The sequence below is a fragment of the Haemaphysalis longicornis genome, unplaced genomic scaffold (assembly GCF_048455015.1).
Source record: "Haemaphysalis longicornis isolate Haplotype H1 unplaced genomic scaffold, Haemaphysalis longicornis Haplotype H1 scaffold_4, whole genome shotgun sequence".
Classification (NCBI taxonomy): domain Eukaryota; kingdom Metazoa; phylum Arthropoda; class Arachnida; order Ixodida; family Ixodidae; genus Haemaphysalis; species Haemaphysalis longicornis.
This window is the reverse complement of record NW_027526361.1, coordinates 112,435,551-112,456,207: the sequence shown is the minus strand read 5'-3', so window position 1 is coordinate 112,456,207 and position 20,657 is coordinate 112,435,551. Positions and strand designations below refer to the sequence as shown.

The window sequence follows — 20,657 nt, the reverse complement described above, 5'->3', positions numbered from 1 at the left end:
CTCTATCGTGATCACTCCCGGCGGGATACCTACTTTCAATGGGTGTATGATACGCTTTTTATGGGGTATATGATACATTATATACCTACTTTATATGTAGATATACTATATACCTACTAGTAAACGGGTATATGTTCCTAAAAATACCTCCATTATATATGTAGGTATATTTATACTTACCTTTTATGCGTTTATGATACATTATGTAATGTTACAACCCAGAAGAAAAAATGTTTTTGGCGTTTTTTCATTGTTTGAGTCACAAACTATTATGTAATAAAACATTATAATTTTTATCTATTGCTTTCATTGTTCGGGCATTACAGGGTTTTCAGATAAATCAACTGCTTTTGGGTTTTGTTTGACCACGAAAGCCAACTCTTGCGATACTTTGCTATTTTTATAGCGATTAAAATGCATGTTTCTTTAAAAGAAAAATTTAGCAGTAAAGGAAAATATACGTGGGCTGTCTGCTTTTGTACCACACAGGGTGGCAAGGCACCAGGTAGCGCTGCATACCGCGAAACTCCAGCGCGAGATGACTATAGCCTCCTTTATTTTCTGTGCCTGCGCGTTGCCGCGGGGATCAAAGGGAGGCCACCGTCGCGCTCACTTCCCGCAATTACCACCAGGCGGCGCTGCCTTCACATAACCGGCTGGGCATGTTCACTGACTCCCGTGGTACCGGCGGCACTGACGGGTGGGTCCGTCGTTCGGCGTATGTAAACGCGGCGAGCTTAATAAACAAAAGTGTGATACTTAAGTATTTAAGAAAGAACATATAGAAGAAATAAAGAATAAGTACTCAAGATAGCACATTGAACAGAACACCATACCTTCGAGGTAACGACAGAGAAACTTGTTTATTGCGTATTAATTTACTCGGAACCTGCGGAAACGAACAAGAGGGCGCCGCCGATCGGAACATTCTTCGCGGCACTCAGTCTGACGAGCTTTAGTACCCTCGCTGACGCTGTTCACAACCAGCAATCACAATTTTAGTACTTTTACCCAACGCGGTGGCTCAGTGGCTAAGGCGTTGCGCTGCTGAGCACGAGGTCGCGGGTTCGATTCCCGGCCGCGGCGGCCGCTTTTCTGATGGAGGCGAAAAGCAAAAACGCCCGTGTGTACAAGATTTCGGCGCACGTTAAAGATCCCCAGGTGGTCAAAATTAATCCGGAGCCCTCCACTACGGCGCGCCTCATCGCCTGCGTTGCGTCGGCGCGTTAAACCCTACAATCAATCAATCAATCAATCAATCAATCAATCAATCAATCAATCAATCAATCAATCAATCAATCAATCAATCAATCAATTTTAGTACTTTTCTCAAAGTGGCTTCGCTTCGAAGATACACAAAAAGTCATGCTTGTCTGTCACTTTCATTGCAAAATTCGTGAAAATGGGACGGAAGAACTTTGTGAGCAGCACACCCAAAGCTTTTCATTGTGCCCCGGCATTGTACACACGAGAGGATTGCAGAAACAAACGTGGCGCAAACTAGACATGGACGAAGCAAACAACGTAAGACATATACAGGCGCCTGTATATATGTCTTACCTTGGTTTCTTCGTCCGTGTCTAGTTTGCGCCACGTTTTCTTCTTGCTTATAGTATGTACCAACTAGCTCAGAAACAAGTTTTGAGAAGATTGCGCTCGTGAAGTACATTAGCAGCGTTGTCCACGGCCTCTTTGAGGCAGTGCTTCAGGTGTCTTCTTTTCGCCAGAACAACCTCAATGTACTTTCTCAGGCAGTATAGAACGTGTACCAGCTCTCCAGGTGGGTAGAGGAGCCCGCCCCTTTCTTTATGTTTGACCAGGGCATCTGACGTCCTTGAAGAACTCGGCTTTGTCAGGAGGCTCAAGCACTCTTCGCAGGAGGTCCTCTCACCTATGGCTCTTGCCAGGTAGCCTCCGACCATAGCTATTGCAGCTATATCTGGCGTCGGAAGTAGTTCCTTGCCCTCACTCAAGTTCTCTGATAGCGTTGTTAACGCTTCTTTGGGGAATAGTTCTGCAGCCTGTCCAGCAATGACTGGCTGATCTCGCAGCATCGTCGACGAAGAATTGCGGTTTTCCACAGAGATGACGTTACTGCAGTCAGATTTGGAAGCAATGCCCGGTCTCAACATTTTCTCGATTCTAGACAGAACAGCTCTGGCGTCTGTCCGGTCGTTCCTCCCTGCTGACTTTCTCAGCCACCCGAAGAACGACTCAATGGGGTCAGAAGACATTTTCCTGGTCAGCACAAAAAGAAAGTGACTCTCTGTCAACAGATACCGAACGCACTCGACATTAGAATGTGGGGTCATGACCAGACTTTGGTATGTTTCCTTTGTCAAGAAGTTCTTGGTGAGGCATTGGCGTGTCATGGTAGAAAGATAGTCTATGAAGGTAGTTTCTAACCCCTCCAGGCGTTCATCGCTTTCAGAGTCAAACTGCCTGCAGTCTGGGTTGTTTTGATGGATGTGTTGGGAGCAGTTGCTCTCATCCATCAAGAGAAACCACCGATGGACAGTGTCCATGAACTCAACCGTTTCGTCAACTTCCAAAAAACGTGCATCGCAGGTGTGCCCCGCCTGCTCCTTCAGAAGCTTGAGAGCTGCAGTAACGGCAGGATCTCACTGGCTTCACAGTGCTGTCTTGCTTAATTTTGTACAGGTTCTTCACGTGTTCTGACGTGATCGCTCCGTCTTTGTCGAGGTCACGAGCCAAAAACTGCGACCGCACATTTCTGATCAAGTGACATTGGTCAAACGCCAAAAAAAAAAAAACTTGCGGTCAGGACTTTCGCGGTGTGGCATAACGTGCGTCGAAGTTCTGTTGCACAGGGGTTTAAATGCCCTGACATTAATCCGGTGATTGTCCGTAACGACTTTCACCACAGGAAAGCCAATGGCTTCGAATTCCTTTAGTATCTGGCGCATGAGCAAGTGTAGCTCCCGGCCTTTGCAGTTTTTCGTGAAAACGAAGCCACTGGTATTCTAAAGTGTGTCAACAGGGCACTCAGGATGAAGCACAAAAGTGAGGTGGCCAGCACTGGCTCATCTGCTGCTTCCGCAGGGATGCGTTGTCCATAGTCCACTTCGCCGATGAACGCATGCCTCTGCTTTACATGGAGAAGCCGCTGCTTCACTCTAATTTCATCAATAATCAGCGAACACGTTCTACTATGGGAAGTAGTGTGGGAAGTCAGCTCCGCAAAAAGCCTCTGCTTCACTAGGTCGGTCACTCCTACTTGTCCACGTGATGACCCCATGAAACGTTCCAACGTGCTTCCACATGGAAGGCGAAGTATGCCTTCGGTCCTCATATGCTCGTACGCTCGCGTCGAGAGATTTCGCAGTAAAACTGCGTGGCGTACTGTCAATTCGGACCAAGTAGGCTTTATCTTCTGAAAATTTTCGATTTGCTCCAACAAGATCGATGCTTGTATGTCCTTTTCGTTTGCCTTTTCGCGGATATGAAGAAAGGCAGGAACGTAGCATTCTTCTTTGAGCTTTTCAAGTTCTTGCTTATATTTGTCTACAGTCTGTCTCAGACGGTGAATCTGTGCCTTGGGGTCACGCTCTTTCCGTCGCCAATTCATTCGCTCGTCGGCAGGGACAAATGTAGGTACTGATACTTGTACAGCTCGATCGCTTTGTGGCCTCGTAGCAGGGATGCCGTCCTCACACGTGCTACTGCATGCCGGCAGCGACATATCGCGCCCATCGCCATTGGTAGGGATATCATCACCATTCCACCGAGAGTAGTCGGACTTGCTGCAATGCACGGCTCGCCTTTTCGTCGCTGTGGGACATTCTGACACACTGCCTCTTTTTCTGATTGCCGCGTGTCTTCTCAGGACATTTGTCGAAGGCTGCGAGTAGCAAGGATATTCTTCGAGTAGGCTAGGTACCCAACCTTTTAGGAGTCTTCGTGTTTTATATTCTTTCTTGAAATCAGAAGCAGCGAAATGACGACTGCACACAGTTGAGTAGCAGGAAGCGGCGTTCGGCGTCCAATTGTCTCGTGAAATGACTTTTATCCACTTCTGCCTTAACTCTTCGCGGCTTGGAATTTCGTGGAATGAAATTTCTGCTCCCTTTTTTTTTGCTTGATGACTTACAGCCAGGCCCGCAGCAGTAAGCCATCGCACCTGACGCGGGTCATCACAACAATGTTGACCGGCTGAACCACGAAGCCTTGTGTGCGTAGGCCGCTGCATAGACCGAAACGAGAGAAACCGTAAACTAACATTCTTGATTATATAGCGAAACGCGCTGATAGGTGCGAGGAAAACTCTCGCGAGAAAGAGGCGCGAAAAAATCATAGCCGCGCATGAAACCGGCAGCGCAAACACGGGGTACAAACGACGTTGTTTGTTTACACGCGCTCAATTATTGCCGTGTGTCATCTGTTCACGCAACACAATGAAGCAATAGTTACATATTATACTTGCTGAAAGTACTAAGCACCGTTTTGGTCGTAAATGAGGGGTGTTGCAAACGTTGGCGACACTTGAACAAACGTTTCCTGGAGATGCGTCGCCGCGGATGACTGCGCCGACTCGATCCTGGGATGCGAGCGCCCTCGCGGACAGCAGCCGCAAAAAGAGAGGAGGATGTGGGAGGCGACCGGACGGGCCCGGCGGACTGACTGCGCGGGCACAGAAAATAAAGACCTGTAGGGGCGCTAATGAAAGCGTCGCTTCAGTAGCGCCCCTACAGTAGCGCGGCCTGTAGGGGCGCTACTGAAATCCCCCTAGCGGCCCGTTTCGAAAGAAGCCGCGAGAGTCCGCGTCCCGCTCCCCACTGTCGCCGCTGCTTTTGCGGCACGTTCACGACCGAGATTTACCGTTTGCGGGGGTTTGAAATCCATGTTTATGTGGAGCAGACACTCTGTTCGCAAATGGGGTTTGTTTACGAGAGTGCACATGTTTATGACGCGTTCTTAGTGTGGTATATTCGGTATGTATAAGCGGCAGGTGTGTGTCACAGGTCAGCGTCGCGGAACCGGCGTATGATGGAGCCGATAGTAGTTACACTGCCCTGAAGTTACTAGCAGTGTCTCCGAATCCACCGGTTCCTCAGATGTTCATCCTATGGCTATACAATACGATGTAAATCAGTTTTGTGCGCTTACATAATCAGCGGAGAACTCATACCTGACAGCACGCCAGTTACGCGTTTGCCAATATTATACCTCTGATATTGATCACTACCATTTGCAAGCCAGTCTGTGTTAATTTCGGGAATATTCAACAAAAGCACGATGGACATTGCATAATTATACTCGGGGATCAGCACACGACAGAGTTGTCTCGTCGTGAGGTGAGCGCCCGCAAACATTCATCTGCTACATATATCCTCTGCGAGCAGCGCGTAGACGGGCTTAGAATATAATCCGCGTCCGCGACTAAATGCTTCTTCGAAATATCGTCATATGGCACAGGGAGCCTGCAGATATAAAGCAGAAACTGAAATCAGAGGGCCTTATCACATGCCACACTTCCAACGACACCTTTCATCGCTTGTTGAACTGCCTACTCTGTATACTTCCAAAAATGCGTCCGCCGTACGATCAGCTGTTCGTTGAAGTCAAAAGACAAAAGGAAAGTGAACGCGAGATTTGTGTGTGTGATTACTAAAACGTTCATTACTTGATTACGCTCCGCATTTGTACACAGCGTCCCCATCCGCTCCCCCCCACCGGTGTCTCGCGAAATAGCAGTGCATTTCCCGTATAGTTGTTCTGGTGAACCCTAAGAGGGACGAGGTTTGGGCCTGTTGGTGACACATAATGAGATAAAACGCGCTAACAAGACGAGGACGAAGAGAGAATACGCAAGCACAAGCGCGAACTTTCAACAGAATGTATTTCGGAAAGAACCCCTTTTATACACTTGCTCTCACCACAAGGAAGTATCGCGCATGCGCACGTTTACACATCTCGTAAAAAACAAATTTATTTTTCGGACAATGATACAGAAGGCGTGCTTACGCAGTTTGCTTTTAAGCGATCTATCATATCTGCTTCTATGATTTCGCGAGTTATTTTTTCTCTGTTTTTCCTGATTACAACACATTTTTGAAAATCCGCTTCACACCCCCCTTCCCACTCGCATGTGCTGCAGTGGTGCGCCAGCCATCCGCTACTCCCATTCCTCACATTAGGGCAGTGTTCACGAAGCCTATCGTTCAAGCCTATTGTTCAAATCAAAAGCGGACTCAGCTGTGACTTCGGTTTTTTGTATTCATAAGGATGCTGTCATTTCCAAATTGAAGTGTCAAGCAAAGAAACTGTGCAAAAAGCTCAATTTGGTAAAAGTAATTGATGGCATCTCGAAGTCCAAAAAGGACTTCCTTGATCTTTTTTTCAGTGCCAAAACTCATAAACCGGAAAAACCATTTCGTGTCATTGTATCAGAAAGAAGCACGTGGCAGAACTCGGTTGCCCTGTTCTTGCAAGAGAAATTGGGCCTTTTGAGATTTAATGATCCGTTTCTCGTGAGGAATTCTGAAGAGATTTTAGATTTTTTACAGTCACAACCCCCAAAAGGACTTTGTGCCTTTTCACTGGACATCAAGGACCTATATTATTCTCTGCCACAGGATAAACTGCTTTATTTTATTGAAGAATACATTGGTGAGTTCGGTTCTGTGGCCTTTCAAAATGGTGCTGGGGTCTCGGTTAGCGGTTTTTTAGAGCTTTTATCGTTTTACCTGCGTTCCACTTACATTGAGTACGATGGTAAGCCGTGTCTTCAGAGAGAAGGAATTTGCATTGGTTCATGCATTGCCCCCATTCTTAGCGACTTGTTTTTATCTAAACTAGACAATGGTGTTGCCGGCTTCTTTGACAAAATGAAGGTGATTCGTGTCTTTCGCTTTGTTGATGATTTTTTGTTCCTTGTCGATTGCAAAGTTGATGTGCTGGAATCTTGTGCCCTTGAAGTGTTAACCATAGTCAAAGAACATTTTAAACCGCTTAGATTTACCTATGAACTTCCTGTTAACCAGACCATCCAGTTCCTTGACATCAATTTATCTTTTAACCCGGATCATACTTGTTGGACTTATCAGCCGCGGAGCAATAAGCCCCTCCTACCTTACCATTCAGCGCATACAAAATTGGTGAAAAGAGGTATTGCAAGCATGTGTTTCTCGAATGCAATCAAAAAATCATGTGCCCATACCATGACTAAAAGCCTTAGTCAACAGTCGGAAAGACTGTCACAGTCTGGTTATCCAGTCCACGTGCAGATTTCGGTTGCTGAGTCCCTCCTAAAAAAGATACGTGCCGCAACGCGGGATGAACCAATCGCAGCAACAAACAGCCGCCCAAAATTCGCCGTTATACCGTATTTGCACGGTGTCTCCCACAATCTAAAGAAAATTGGCGGGCGAGCCAATATCAAAGTAGTGTTTTCTGCGCCAGACAAATTGACTAAACTGTGTAAAGCCAGCAATCCTTTTAGAAAACCTCCCCTCCAATGTTCCAAAAAGCACGATACTAAATATGTCAAATGCGTGGGAAATGTTGTCTATGAAATACCCCTTTCATGTGGAAAACGGTACATAGGGCAGACGGGGCGCTGCTTGAACGATAGGCTTCGTGAACACTGCGCTAATGTGAGGAATGGGAGTAGCGGATGGCTGGCGCACCACTGCAGCACATGCGAGTGGGAAGGGGGGTGTGAAGCGGATTTTCAAAAATGTGTTGTAATCAGGAAAAACAGAGAAAAAATAACTCGCGAAATCATAGAAGCAGATATGATAGATCGCTTAAAAGCAAACTGCGTAAGCACGCCTTCTGTATCATTGTCCGAAAAAGAAATTTGTTTTTTACGAGATGTGTAAACGTGCGCATGCGCGATACTTCCTTGTGGTGAGAGCAAGTGTATAAAAGGGGTTCTTTCCGAAATACATTCTGTTGAAAGTTCGCGCTTGTGCTTGTGTATTCTCTCTTCGTCCTCGTCTTGTTAGCGCGTTTTATCTCATTATTGGTGAACCCTACCAGGCTTAAATGTCGACGAACGTCTTTAGCATGTCAGAAGCTGCATTGTTTTTTTTTTCATTTGCGATAGAGCTATTATGTTTCTTCCACACTTGCACAGCATTTATTTTTCCGTGGTTTCATTAACTTGCCTTGGTGCTTGCTATAAGGCGTGCGTGGGCACATATTTAACGACGCACAGGCTTGGAATATACTTAACATTTTCGCATGGTTTATATTCCTATAAAAGGCACAAGGTATTGTCCGGGATTGGGTAATTACATCCCCGAAACATATTTGTCTGTGACGTATATATTCGAAACGAAGCCGCATTCGTTGTCCAGGCTGCAAAATGAAGCCAATCTCTCAATGTGCCAGTATCAGGTCTAAACGAGGCGACAGTAGGTATGACTTGTGCCTGACGAATTCGGAGGTGACAGTGGTTATATGCTGCTGCCGCTGCCGACGCCCGGAAGAGCGGCGACGAAGCGCGCAGAACCGCGTCCACGCGTAGCTCTTGCTGGGGATCGCGTACTCTACGAAGACGCAGCTGCTTTTTAAGAGACCTAAACGTACTCTTTGCTATAGACGTCACCATAACATGTTTTTTAGGGCGCGGAAAGGCGAACAGAAGCAAAACAGAACCAAAACACTGCACGAACCCCTATCAGCCACGCAGCGCAAATCCCGTCAACGCCGCGGAGAACCGGCGGCAGGCGGCGCAGCGATCGCGAAGCCCGAAGTGTATACCGTAACGTCTAAACGCGCCCCTGATCATTGCCCCCGTTGCAGTGACTTCAAAGCTAAGAGTACTTAAACGGCAATTTTGACGAATTCATTGCGCAAAGAACGAGGACAAGAAAGAGGACACACAACACAGCGCTGTGTTGTGTGTCCTCTTTCTTGTCATCGTTCTTCGGGCTATGAATTCGTCAAAATCGCCACACCAACTTTCCCAAGAATCCGTGCTAGAGTACTTAAACAGGTTGAAGAATAAAAAAAAAAAAAGTTCGTCAAATTTATTTAAGTGGCGTTGTTGGCATTACCCTTGCGTTGGCATTACCCTTGGCATTGACCTTGGCATTAACCTTAATTTATCGCTTTCTTTGCAAGTGACTGGGTTCAAATTGTGGTTGTAGAAATTATTTCTTGACCTATTAGTGCTAGAGGAGGGTTTCATATTTTCGGAACAATGTTTATTTTTAAATCTTCAAATTTTATTTTGCGAGTATAGGTATCAGAGAAATGCCGAAAAGAGCGCACCAGCCTTTTCTTTATGGTACTTGAGCACCACAGTGGACCCCATTCAAGGTTTGATGTTCAGCGGTTGCGCAAAATTAGCAGGTTACAAATGAGCGCAGAAATAGATTACATTTTTATACGCTTACGGCATTACTTGGCGTGGGGGCGGCAGAAACAAAGACGAGTTGTCAATTAAACTCAAGTTAAGCTTGATAAGTATTGTTGAGAATTACCTTTGCCTGCCTCTCGGCACAGACGTGTAAAGAACAGCAGGCTGTTTTTACTATGTTTAACCCCTGTTCAATCCGTTGCTTATGTGAATAAAAATATGCAGGGTCTTCCCGTTGATTCTGATGCGCTCATTTTTCTGTGCAGCTACAGATCTGGAGGTCGCGAAACCTTGCGGTAGGCTGCGCCCAGGCAGCGCTTCGCATCTCAGGAGCGAATTGACGGTTGGTGGACGCATTTCTCTAGTGATTTCTCAGCCTAGTTTCAAAGGGGATGCTCAGAAAAGAATTGTTTCTACAGGAATGAATAAAAGTATAAAAGTATGAAAAAGTCGACCCGAAAACAGTTTCACGACCGGAATTCGAAGCTGGGTACTTCTCGTTGGAAGAGGGTATTCTATCCACGACGCCACTTTGCAGATAGGGTAACGCTCGCTGCGCCCCCACACGTTTTCTGTTGGCGTTTGTAACTGCAATTACAATGCGGCGCTATTGCACCACTGTATTATCTATTGGCGCATCAAAGCTGGGGTTTGCAAGAAGGGATATACAGGGTGTCCCAGCTATTATGCACCAAGATTTAAAAAAAGAGTAAAGGCGTAACTGGAAAGAAACCAGGTGCATAATGTTTGCAGTACTGTGAAGAAGCGGACAGTATTTTTTTTCTTTAATGAGACTTAATTAACTAATTGTAATTAATTACCTAACTCGAGAAATACTCTCCTAATCACTAAAGTGTCAATGAGGCACTTGAAGGTAACCACGAGGGGCATCTAACTGCGGTATTTTCAGCGATGAACTAATTGCGTACACATTTATTATGACTGATAAAGGAAACCCGCGAAATATGAAAAATACCACGTGACGGCGCCTCCGCGCGCACCGTAAAGCAACGCCCTCAAACAGGCTGCCTCTGAGTTAGCCAGAATGAAATAAACAAAAGAAAGAAAGAAGAAATCGCGACCGAGTTTGTTCCTTATCTGCACACGCGTCCCGGGAATCTTGCTGTTGTTGCTCCTTCCATGCATGCTATTATCAAGGTGATGCGCTGTCTTTTCGGGCGGATAACACGCGAAGCAGTTGCTTTCAATCAGCTTTGTTTGGGGACGCTGCTTTACAATGCGCGCGTAAGCGCCGTCACGTGGTATTTTTCATATTTCGCGGGTTTCCTTTATCAGTCAAAATAAAGGAGTACGCAATTAGTTCGTCGCTGAAAATACCGCAGTTAGATGCCCCTCGTGGTTACCTACAAGTGCCTCATTGACACTTTAGTGATTAAGGCAGTATTTCTCGAGTTAGATAATTAATTACAATTAATTAATTAAGTCTCATTAACGAAAAAATTACTCTCCGCTTCTTCACAGTACTGCAAACATTATGCACTAGGTTTTCTTCGAGTTACGCAATTTCTCTTTTTTTAAATCTTGGTGCATGATAGCTGGGACACCCTGTATATATAATTGCATTCAAAATTTTCTTTCTGCCTCAGGTCGTTTGAATTGCTAAACGGTGCTGTTTAATGGGTAATTCGGGTTTCATTCACAACTAAGTTTCCTTTTCCAGCCTCTTTCCGAAAATAAGTATTTTGAAGTCCCCACGCGCTGCCGCTCAAGCCCAACGCGGCTTTGGCAGGCCTGCCTCCTTGTATTTTTTCAGTATTTTGCCCAATAAAGCATTATTATTATTATTATTTAACCGGTTTAGCCCTGGCCAATCCCCCCTTGTGGGTACATCATCATCATCACCACTGTATTGTTTTAGTCCTGTGTTCCATCGTCGCAGAACGCAAGAGCACCGGCGTGACCGGCGTCAGCGTTCCTAGAGTGTAGGAAAAATACGACCGCGACACCGTTCGCCTTCTTGCGTTCGTTCTAAGCAGCAGAGGGACATCATTTCGTGAGGACGAAGGCTTCAGTTGGTACGTAAGCGTTATAACAGTTCGGTGAAAGGCTGAGTGATTTCCGTGCACTCTTTTCGCGGTGGTGACGTAGGGTTCCTCTCGATCGTTCTCGGCAAACAAAGCAATGGAGGCAGCGATGGGTGGCCGTGGTTGGTACGACGACGCTTCCGTCGTTCCAGTCGCGGGCCCGAAATCCCAGGTGTCGCGTCCTTACCCAGGGCTAAACAAGGAACACGGGTTCCTGAGAGTGATCGTACAGAACCAGATGCAGCGGCTGCGTCAGGTGAGTGGAAAGAATCTCATGCTCACGATTGTGCACCATCCAGCCGAGAGGTTCGGCGAGCTGTAGAGGGGTTGAGAGCAATAGCGAAAAGGCTCGTGCTGCCTGGAGGAACGAACTTCCAGCCCCGAAGGTCTCGATTCCCATTATGCAGTGCCTACGCTGTTTGTAGCGGGACGATGTGTGCTGCGAGGTTAGATGTGGGCGACAATAATAAGGATCGTATGCACGTAGATTATCGCGGTTGTGTTGCGTTGTTGTTGTTTTTGTCGTAATTATTGGGCGCAGTAGTACATTCACGGGGACCGTAGGGAGAGTTGAAGTCATCCAATGTGAAAGTGACTTCGAGTACTTTCTGTACCGGAGCCCTCTAAAAAAGCAAATTCAAGCGTGTTTCGCGGCTGCGGCTCCTAATTATCGAATTAGTTGATATTACGCCGTTTTATTAGTGGGGCTTTCAAGCTTGCGGAATGGCTGGGCTGTAACGAGTGATAGGGTCTTGGTTATATAACCTACCGTGCAAAGCAGAAGCTACCAAAGGACTAGTTGGTATGTCTTTACATGGAGTATACATATTTTCGTCCCATTTACATAAATTCGCGAATCCGGAACAAAACGTTCTGGTTGAACCGTGGAACTACCATATGAAACGTCAATGCACGATTTGTTCATTTTAAACTGTTGCTTTGTAAATACAAAAAGGCAATTGTACTTTCAGATGACGAAATACTGATGTGTGTATTTTGCGATATTCGTATGTCTTTATGCAGAGTAAACATAGTTTCCCTCCGTTCACTTAAACAACACAACAGGTTGGCTTGGGGGTGGGGGAGGTGGAGGGAAGGGTGTAGGGCCGTGGCCGCTGATGTCGCCATTGGCGGCACTGACTAGGTAAGCAAATGAATGAAGAGCCTTAAAGCGACCCTGCAATACTATTTGAGCAGTGCAAGTAAACCTGCGCGACGTTTAGATTACACTGCCAGGAATACCTGAGCCAAATATTACACGTGCACGTGAAGCGGTGAGCGCGCAAATCGATGTGAAAGACGCGGAAAAACCCACCGCTCTCTCTTCAGTTGTCCTCATTATGCAACCCCTGGCATGGCCTAAGGGACGTCACATAGGCCATGGCTGCCCGATCGGCTGTCACTGGTCAACTTCGCGGCTAGATTCTCCCACTTCCGTCGTCGTCATCGCTGTGTACGAACCTCTTCTATGCCTTAACCTATAGGCACAGTTTTGCCGTTTCTTTTGTGTTTTGAGTGCGCGCGGAGTTTGAGTGACGAGCTCAATACTTCACTTTCAACGGGACCACTCGGCTGCAAACGTTTATTGCTTCAAAAACGGCCTACCAGCCCGAGCACGCACTTGCGAGCAGGCACTTATGCCTGCTTTTTTGTGGCACTAGACCAGAATTAGGCCCCTCCGCGTTGCGGAGAAAAGGAGAAAACTACCCGGCATGTGATATATCGAAGGCCGCCGAAGAGAACGCCGCGAGCCGCCCCCCTCTCCGGGAGAGAGCGCGCAGCTTCCGTCGCGTTGTCCGCGGTCGAGTTGAGAGGGAACGATTATGTGCGATTTCTCATCGCGCGTAGTTTCGTTAATTGTGAACGGATTTTCATAATTATTGCGGGAGGAGACTTCTGAGACAATAGACTTTATCCCAAAATACATTACTAGTAGTCGATGGCAAGTGTTGCAGGGTCCCTTTTATAGAGAGAAAAGGGCCTCTAAGCCATCAGGGAAAAAAAAGAGGATGGAATGTTTTTGTGTAATCAAATGCAGCGCGTACAAAGGTACATGCGCCGCCCGGAAACCCACAGTATTCTTCTAAAACCACTCGTAATATCAGTTACGGTGTACTTGTTTAGTTGGTAAACCCAGGGTCGCGTAAACGTTTCCTGAAACGTAGTTTCGGGGGGTGGGGAGGAGGAGGGGAATCGAATGCACCACGCACCCTTTAAAAAAATGCCGTACTGTGGAACCCTTCCACTGCTTTTTCTGTTACGGTTATAGATGTGTGGAACCGATTGTTATAACGGCATAGAATATTACTACTTCCGGTGTACGCGCGTGTATGGCGTCACCACAACACGACCAAGCTGCACATTGGCGCAAACGAGTGGCCAAATTAGCAAAATATAAACCGAGGTCGCTAAGCAACGCATGTTCAAATAATTAGTCATTCGCTTATACATTTTAGATTCCCATGGCCAACACCAGTCGTCGCAGCGTACGCGCAGTGACAGGGTCGCTCTTTTTCTTGCTTTTTTTCCGCGTCGTCTGGAAGCGTAACAGTCCCGCGTTATTCCTTCCGCCAGCTTTTCCTGTCGTGAACGGAGTGCAGGATTCATGTGCAACATTATGAAACAAAACGGCGCAAAACGGAACGAGGAAAATGAGACGGCCCTGTCCCGAGGCAATGCTGTGGCGCAGAACATCTCAGCAGACGACGTCCGCAACAGGATGTTCTTTCATACGTCAGCCGGAAGTGAGGCATCATGGCGTCACGCTCGCGCGGTGCCAAAAGGGTTTCGAAATGAGGGAGAACCGTTGCGTGGGCGAAAACGCAATGTTTCGATTTGCAATATCTCCACTAATACTCATCACTTTAACAAAATTCTTGAAAGAGGTGATTCCTAGAAGATAGAATTATTTGAAATTGTGAACATGAGCAAAACCTCTATGCATGAGCAAAACCTCTTCAGGGCCCCTTTAAAATACTTGAGATACTCTGCGAGCAATAACAGTGAGAACAGTTGGTGTTCGGCCGAGGGCGCGCAGTGGTTAAGGCGTTGTGGTGCTCACCCCAATCAGTCAGGGGTGCTTGATCACAGCCGCGGTGCATGACTGCTATTCTGACGGAGGCAAAAGGCGAAAACGCCCGTCCGTCGAGATTTTAGCGCACTTAACGATACCCATTTAGGCAATATTTATCCATATCCTTCCACTACGAAGCGGCTCATTGGCCTGGGGCAGCTTCCGCCCATTAAAACCTTAAATCTCAGTTTCATGTACCTATTTGACATACATAGCAGTCTTAACTTTGAGGTACAGGTTCTTCTATGCAACGTGCGGAATTCCGGGATGCAACATCTACTGCTTGCATGGGTTTCGAGATTGCTGTACGCTCCGCTGTGGTTCGTAGATAATGCGCGTTGTGCGCTTCTCAACAGGTATATCAAACCGTATATGGGGCTTAACCCTTCGGAGGTTCGCATGTGTAGCAAGCACATGAGAACAGCGCCTTGGCGACGAAAAAACACCAAAGCTGAAATATGAAGAAAGATCACAACGTCCGTTGTGTGAGACATACGGGCTTCTTTTTCTTTTCTACGTATGTTTGTTATTCCACAGATGATGAATATCTGGTCAAGCGGGGTCGTTTGAACAAGTTTTACGTAACGCAACAGAAAAGCATTAAGAGGTGGTAGATCAGTCTAGAATATAGCGTGCAACACTAGCGGCACACCGTGCGCCTTCGCGAGGCACACAGAGTCGAATGTGAACGCAATGCGTGATCAAGCCGGCCATTCATAGGCGTACCTGACGCCTTATGAACTGCAAAATATATCATCCTATTGGTTGCTAAGCCGTTTCATGGGAACACACGCTTGTTGAGTTACGTTGATAGCTGCAATGTGTCTAACTAACCACGCCTTCAAGATGGCGTGCCGACAATTCACGAGCGCAATTATATCTGTGGGGCACAGGGTAAGACGTGGTTGCTTAACTGGCCATTATTCAGTGTCATTATTCCCGATGAGTGCACCCGATCCAGCTTACTACACCGAGACATATATTTTAATACCCGCCACGTCCGAATGCCGTAAGTTTTAATTTTAACCGAATCCATGACTCACAATGACTGTCTCACAACTGTAACCACAGCACATTTTTGTGTTTTTTCCGCGTGGATCCCATCGTCGAGACCTTTAATTTGCTACCCCACGCACCCTATCCCCATCAATAGGAATTGCATGTATTGTATGTACCTTGAATTGTAGGTATTGAGGAGCGGAGGCCTCTCAATATATACGGGGATCGATACCGCGCACCTTCACCGCTTGAGAGGCGAAGGGACGGCGAGGCAGAGAACGGTTTATCCGAGCAACCGCGGCCGAGCTGCCACAGTCCGAATCTCTGATGACGATGATAGGGTGATGATGAAGTAAAGGAATCTTGCAGTCGGTAGAATGATGATGAGTATGTACACGAAGCGCAGTGGACAATCGCGGGAGCGTGCCTAGCGGTTCTCATTGATATCGATCATTAGGAAGAGAGGAAGGTCCACCAGAAGGCGCAAATTTATTTATTTATTTTACAAGTACTGCCAGCCTTGTTACAAGATCTTAGGCAGGAGTGAGCATTCGGTACAAGCACAGATCAACAAGATAGAAGACAATAAACAAAAAAAAAACGCTCAATGTTCAGCACAAAGAAATGTCCTTCCTCGCCACTTAGGAAGCAAACCAAAACTAAACAAGATAGCAAATTGTCTCGCTTAGGGGCGGGCACCGGAACGCCGGCTGGTGTACAAAAGTGGGGTGGGGAGGAAAGAGTACTTCGGACTAGGAGGTTAGGAGAGAAGGTTGACATAGAACATAGATAAAACACATAAGGGGAAAAACAATTGTTCGAAGGCGGAATACATATAAACACTACACATATAAACTAACCATGAAGGTTGAGAACAAAGTGTTGTAAAGAGAGGTAAAAGGCACGCACGCACGCACACACACGCACACGCACACACATACACACTGACACACACACACACACACACACGCGCACACACACACACACACACACACACACACACACACACACACACACACACACACACACACACGCACGCACGCACGCACGCACACGCACACGCACACGCACACACAAAATCCGTATCAACAGCATCATCTACTACATTCTGGGTGGTTAGCTGGCGTTGTAGCGGAGTGGACTGTGCAGCCCCGAGGCGCGCAGGTATGCCCCCAGGGCCACGAGACTTGGTCCCACTCTCTGGCGCTGCCCTGGGGCCAATTGCGTTCATCGAGTGGCCGCACTCCTTGAAGAACGGGGAGCAGCTCCGCCTGCCCTGCCGCAAACTTGGGGCACTCCTACACTGTAGTGCGGCAGGGACTGGACGGGCGATCTGCCTTCAGTGCAGGCGGTCCTGTTAACCCAACCCAGTCTGTGTTGCCAGTCGGACGTCCACGAGTCCGCCACGCGGAGTCGCAGGATGCCGAGCGGCAGTCGTGTGGCCTTGACGGGCGGCGGGCCCTCTCCGGCTCCCAGCGGCGAAGGGCCGGATGTCTGGTCCGGACCCGTGGTCCTGACAATAACCCGTTCAATGAGCCACCATGACTATGTCATGATAATAATTAGGAAGCATTTTTGCATTTGTACCACGTGATTCCCCTCAGCGAGAGACCTTTAATTTGATACTCCACGCGCCCTAGAAGCATCAGTTTGAATTTTAACCCAATCTATGACTGATTATGACTACACCCAGGAAGGATTTTTTATTCATCCCGCGTGATCGCCTTCATCGGTACCTTTATTTGATACCTAACACTCCATAGCGGCATCAATTTGAATTTTCCCCCAAAATATTACTCTGGGACTACCTTGTGATGCGCTCATTATTCGGTCTGAACGGGGGTCGCCCAAATGTTTTAGTTGACGCCCCATTTGAAACAGCGGAGTGGACGGCCGCCGCCCCTCTTCCCCCAGGCCCTTTTTACTTCCTTTTTGACACCTAGCGTATCATTAACCGTTATCACGGGCAGAGGTACAACCAGCAAGCAAGCTCCGCCACGTACTTTCCCACCACAGAGGATCAATCAGGAGGAAAATGCAAGATACGCCTTTTAGGGGCGAAGCCCCTTAAGCATTCGCCTGTTGGTGTCTCATGTCGTCACCGCAACCGTCGTCTCTTGCAGTCGCGGTACTAAAACACCGGGACACTCGCCTTCGCCTCGCGCTGAAACGCTTCGAGGGACGAGACTTTTACGGCAAAGCTGTGTAGCTCACCCCGCAAAGGTTTCATCTCCGTTGGCGAAAACGCCAATGCGCGAAGAATACACCTATACCTTGCATTCTTCGCCCCTCCCCAGTTTTCACGTTAGTGGAGATGGCCTGGGATTTTTTTAACGACCTCATCAGTCGATTATCAGTCACACGCCCAGCCGCTAAAACGAGGAAGATAACGACTTCTGATCATCATGAAAATTTGGGTGGGGGATGTCGGTTGGGAGGTTTCTGATGCTTATGAAAGCAAGACTCCCCCCCCCCTCCCCCCCCCTCCCCCAACCGATCATGCTGATCGCGAGTGCTACCGCGCCAACACTTAACCTGAATTTCGAGCCGAACGCGACGCATAAAACGTAATCCTTAATTGGTTTATTCGTTCTGGCACCATTCCAATTCTGCCTCCTGGGCCATTATTTTGCCGCCGTGCCGAGTTCAGTGCCCCCATTCTGTAGTCAATGCAGCACACACGCTCCGTGCAATGATGTTCCCAACAGAAGTGTAGTGGTCGCTACAGCCACGCATCCACTACTTCGTCTTCGTTTCTGCCTGTCACGACGCCTTCCCTCCTAAAATTTCCTCAACGTGACCTATTGTGCACTGTTAGCGTTTTGGCTTGACGTCCTGGCGAAAATGGGCGCGTAGAGTTGGGGAAAACTTCGGTTAACGTGCTTGACAGTATTCCCTATTGGGGTCGTTCGGTATAAGACAGTGAGAAAAAGAAATATATCAGCCGTCATGCGCAGTTATCCCTGGAAGTTTTAAAATAAATTTAAAAAAGGGATAAAAATGTCACCACCCCTGATCCTATCTCCGGGTTCTTGCCTAAAAAGCTTGTGCTCTACCGTTATCCTACGTAAAGTTTTGTGGATGAAACGTAATTAAACAACAGTACCCGTTTGCTTGCTTTAACGGACAATGAAGGCAACACGCAACTTGGGCTCAGACGAAAGTTCAACTGCCCCAAAGCCCTCTCAGCGTTTGTCGGAGGAGAAAGATGCTGTAATTGCTCAGAAATTACCAATTGAAAAACGCATTTCATCCCTCACGCCATTTCATGACGTTTCGCGTGGCGTAAATGGTTGCCGGAAGCGAATGAGGCATCAGTGTGGTCTAGCAGGAAAACTCAAACGTGCCGAGCAAAAAAATTTCCCCGCATTTCCCCGAGGGGGAGAATGTGAAAGTGCGAATGCACGGTTGTCGGCCCGCTTGCGGCGCTTGCGCTCGGCCCCCGCAGCCCACCGCCTCGCCGCCTTCTCTTCCATCTCTTCCATGGGGTTTGTAGTATCACGTGTACACCACGCAGTTATCAAGCCGCTATAACGCCGCTGAGTCGCCAACGCACGCCGCTGACGACGTAGTTTGAATGCGTTAAAGATATAAGGCGCGTCACTAACACTGATATCAGCGTCGCGTCCGTGGCTTGGTCGGTAGAGCGTCGCGCTGCGGCCGCAAAGTCCTCGGATCGAAACCTGGCGCCGGATGCTGTTTCTTTTTTAAATATAGAGGAGCACTGCGGACGCCGCCGCCGCCGCCGCCGCCGGCGGTGGATGGTTTGGGGTCGCTTATAAAGTGCATTCGCACTTAAAAATCTGCCACCTTGGTGCCGCTCGCGACGTGAGATGGTGCCACGCGGACTTTTACTTACCCACAACACGGCTAGCGGACAGAGCAACCGCAGCGAGAAGGACGACAGGGGCGCTTGTTCGATTTGACTTCCAGTGTATAGTCGCTTCGATGGACTCGGCTTAACAACATGGCGCGATCTGTTAGTTTAACTTGTAATGGCATGCAACGCTAAATTTGTTTCCGTCGCGATACGGTAAAGCTTATCGCGCCATCTGCACAATGTTTTGCGAAGCGACTTACCTATTAGTCCGTCTTTCAGAAATGTTCCTAGAGCGGTTACGGTAGCCCGAACCACTACTAAAAGGTGCCTTGGCCCCAGTATGGAATGAAACATGCACAACATGATACAAACATCATTTTACCGAAATACACACTTTAGTGGAAGCGTAGCCGAACACAACGCCCTGAATCAAAAGACCCGGTTTAACGCACATGTTTTATTAAACTTCAAGACAATTAAGAAATGGTTTCGAACAAACACATCATCATGGCATGCGCTTTCAGGCCGAAAAGCGAGATTAACGGGAGATCGATTGCCTCCTGTCCGTGGTACGCGTAAATACAGTGAAACCCAGTTATAGTGAACTGCAATAGCATGCGCAATGATCAGTTCGATGTATCCAATATTTCAAAATAGCCGAAACCGCCTATAACGAGTTTTTTGTTACGAGTTCGCAATACGCGGTGCCCCCTCACCCTCACCCCCACCTCCCCTCCTGCCATCCCCGTATGCAGAAACGAACACAGTAAAGTATGCCATTACCATACACAAAACTAGCTATTTTTTGCAAGCAATAAAGCTACTTTCCGCTGTAACTACCTACTGTCCCAAAAATCGGTGATTCTTGTTTTCACTTCTGTTTTGACGGCGTCAACTAGCATAGCAGTCTCTACATGAGACATCATTTGCATCAGTTGGAGTCCATGTCCTTCAGTATCGAAGCAATATTGGTGGAGCAGATTGACTGACGAAAGCGCTTCATTAAGCATCGGACGGCTCAGTCACTCGCGACATCCTCCGTCTCTTCGGTTCCTCCAGCAGCGCCAGCATCCATGACATCGGTGCCGGTGTCGGCGCCCGAGGGGCTCACAGTGGAGGCAACGTCGTCGTCCACACTCAGGCAATCCTCAAAGGGCACTCCTTTGACCACAACATCGGGAACGTTGGCGAGCTCTTTTCACAGTTCATCAATTTTTCCATCGTGGTCCGGACTCGCTGACTTGGAGGGTGTAGTCGTGAGCCAGGCGCGTCGGAGACAGTTACAGAAAGTGCCGGGAGTCACGTCGCTGGAGGCTTAACATCTCCATCGCAGCCAATCACCTCAATCGCCGCCCCGAGATCATGCATTTTGGCGGCAATTCTAGGCCC

At 47.7% G+C, this 20,657-nt stretch overlaps 1 pseudogene; it reads right to left on the bottom strand.

The window, feature by feature from the left end:
- Positions 1-1,329: 1,329 nt before the first annotated feature.
- LOC144179933 (uncharacterized) lies at positions 1,330-20,011 on the bottom strand (annotated as a pseudogene).
- Between the last annotated feature and the right edge of the window lie 646 nt (positions 20,012-20,657).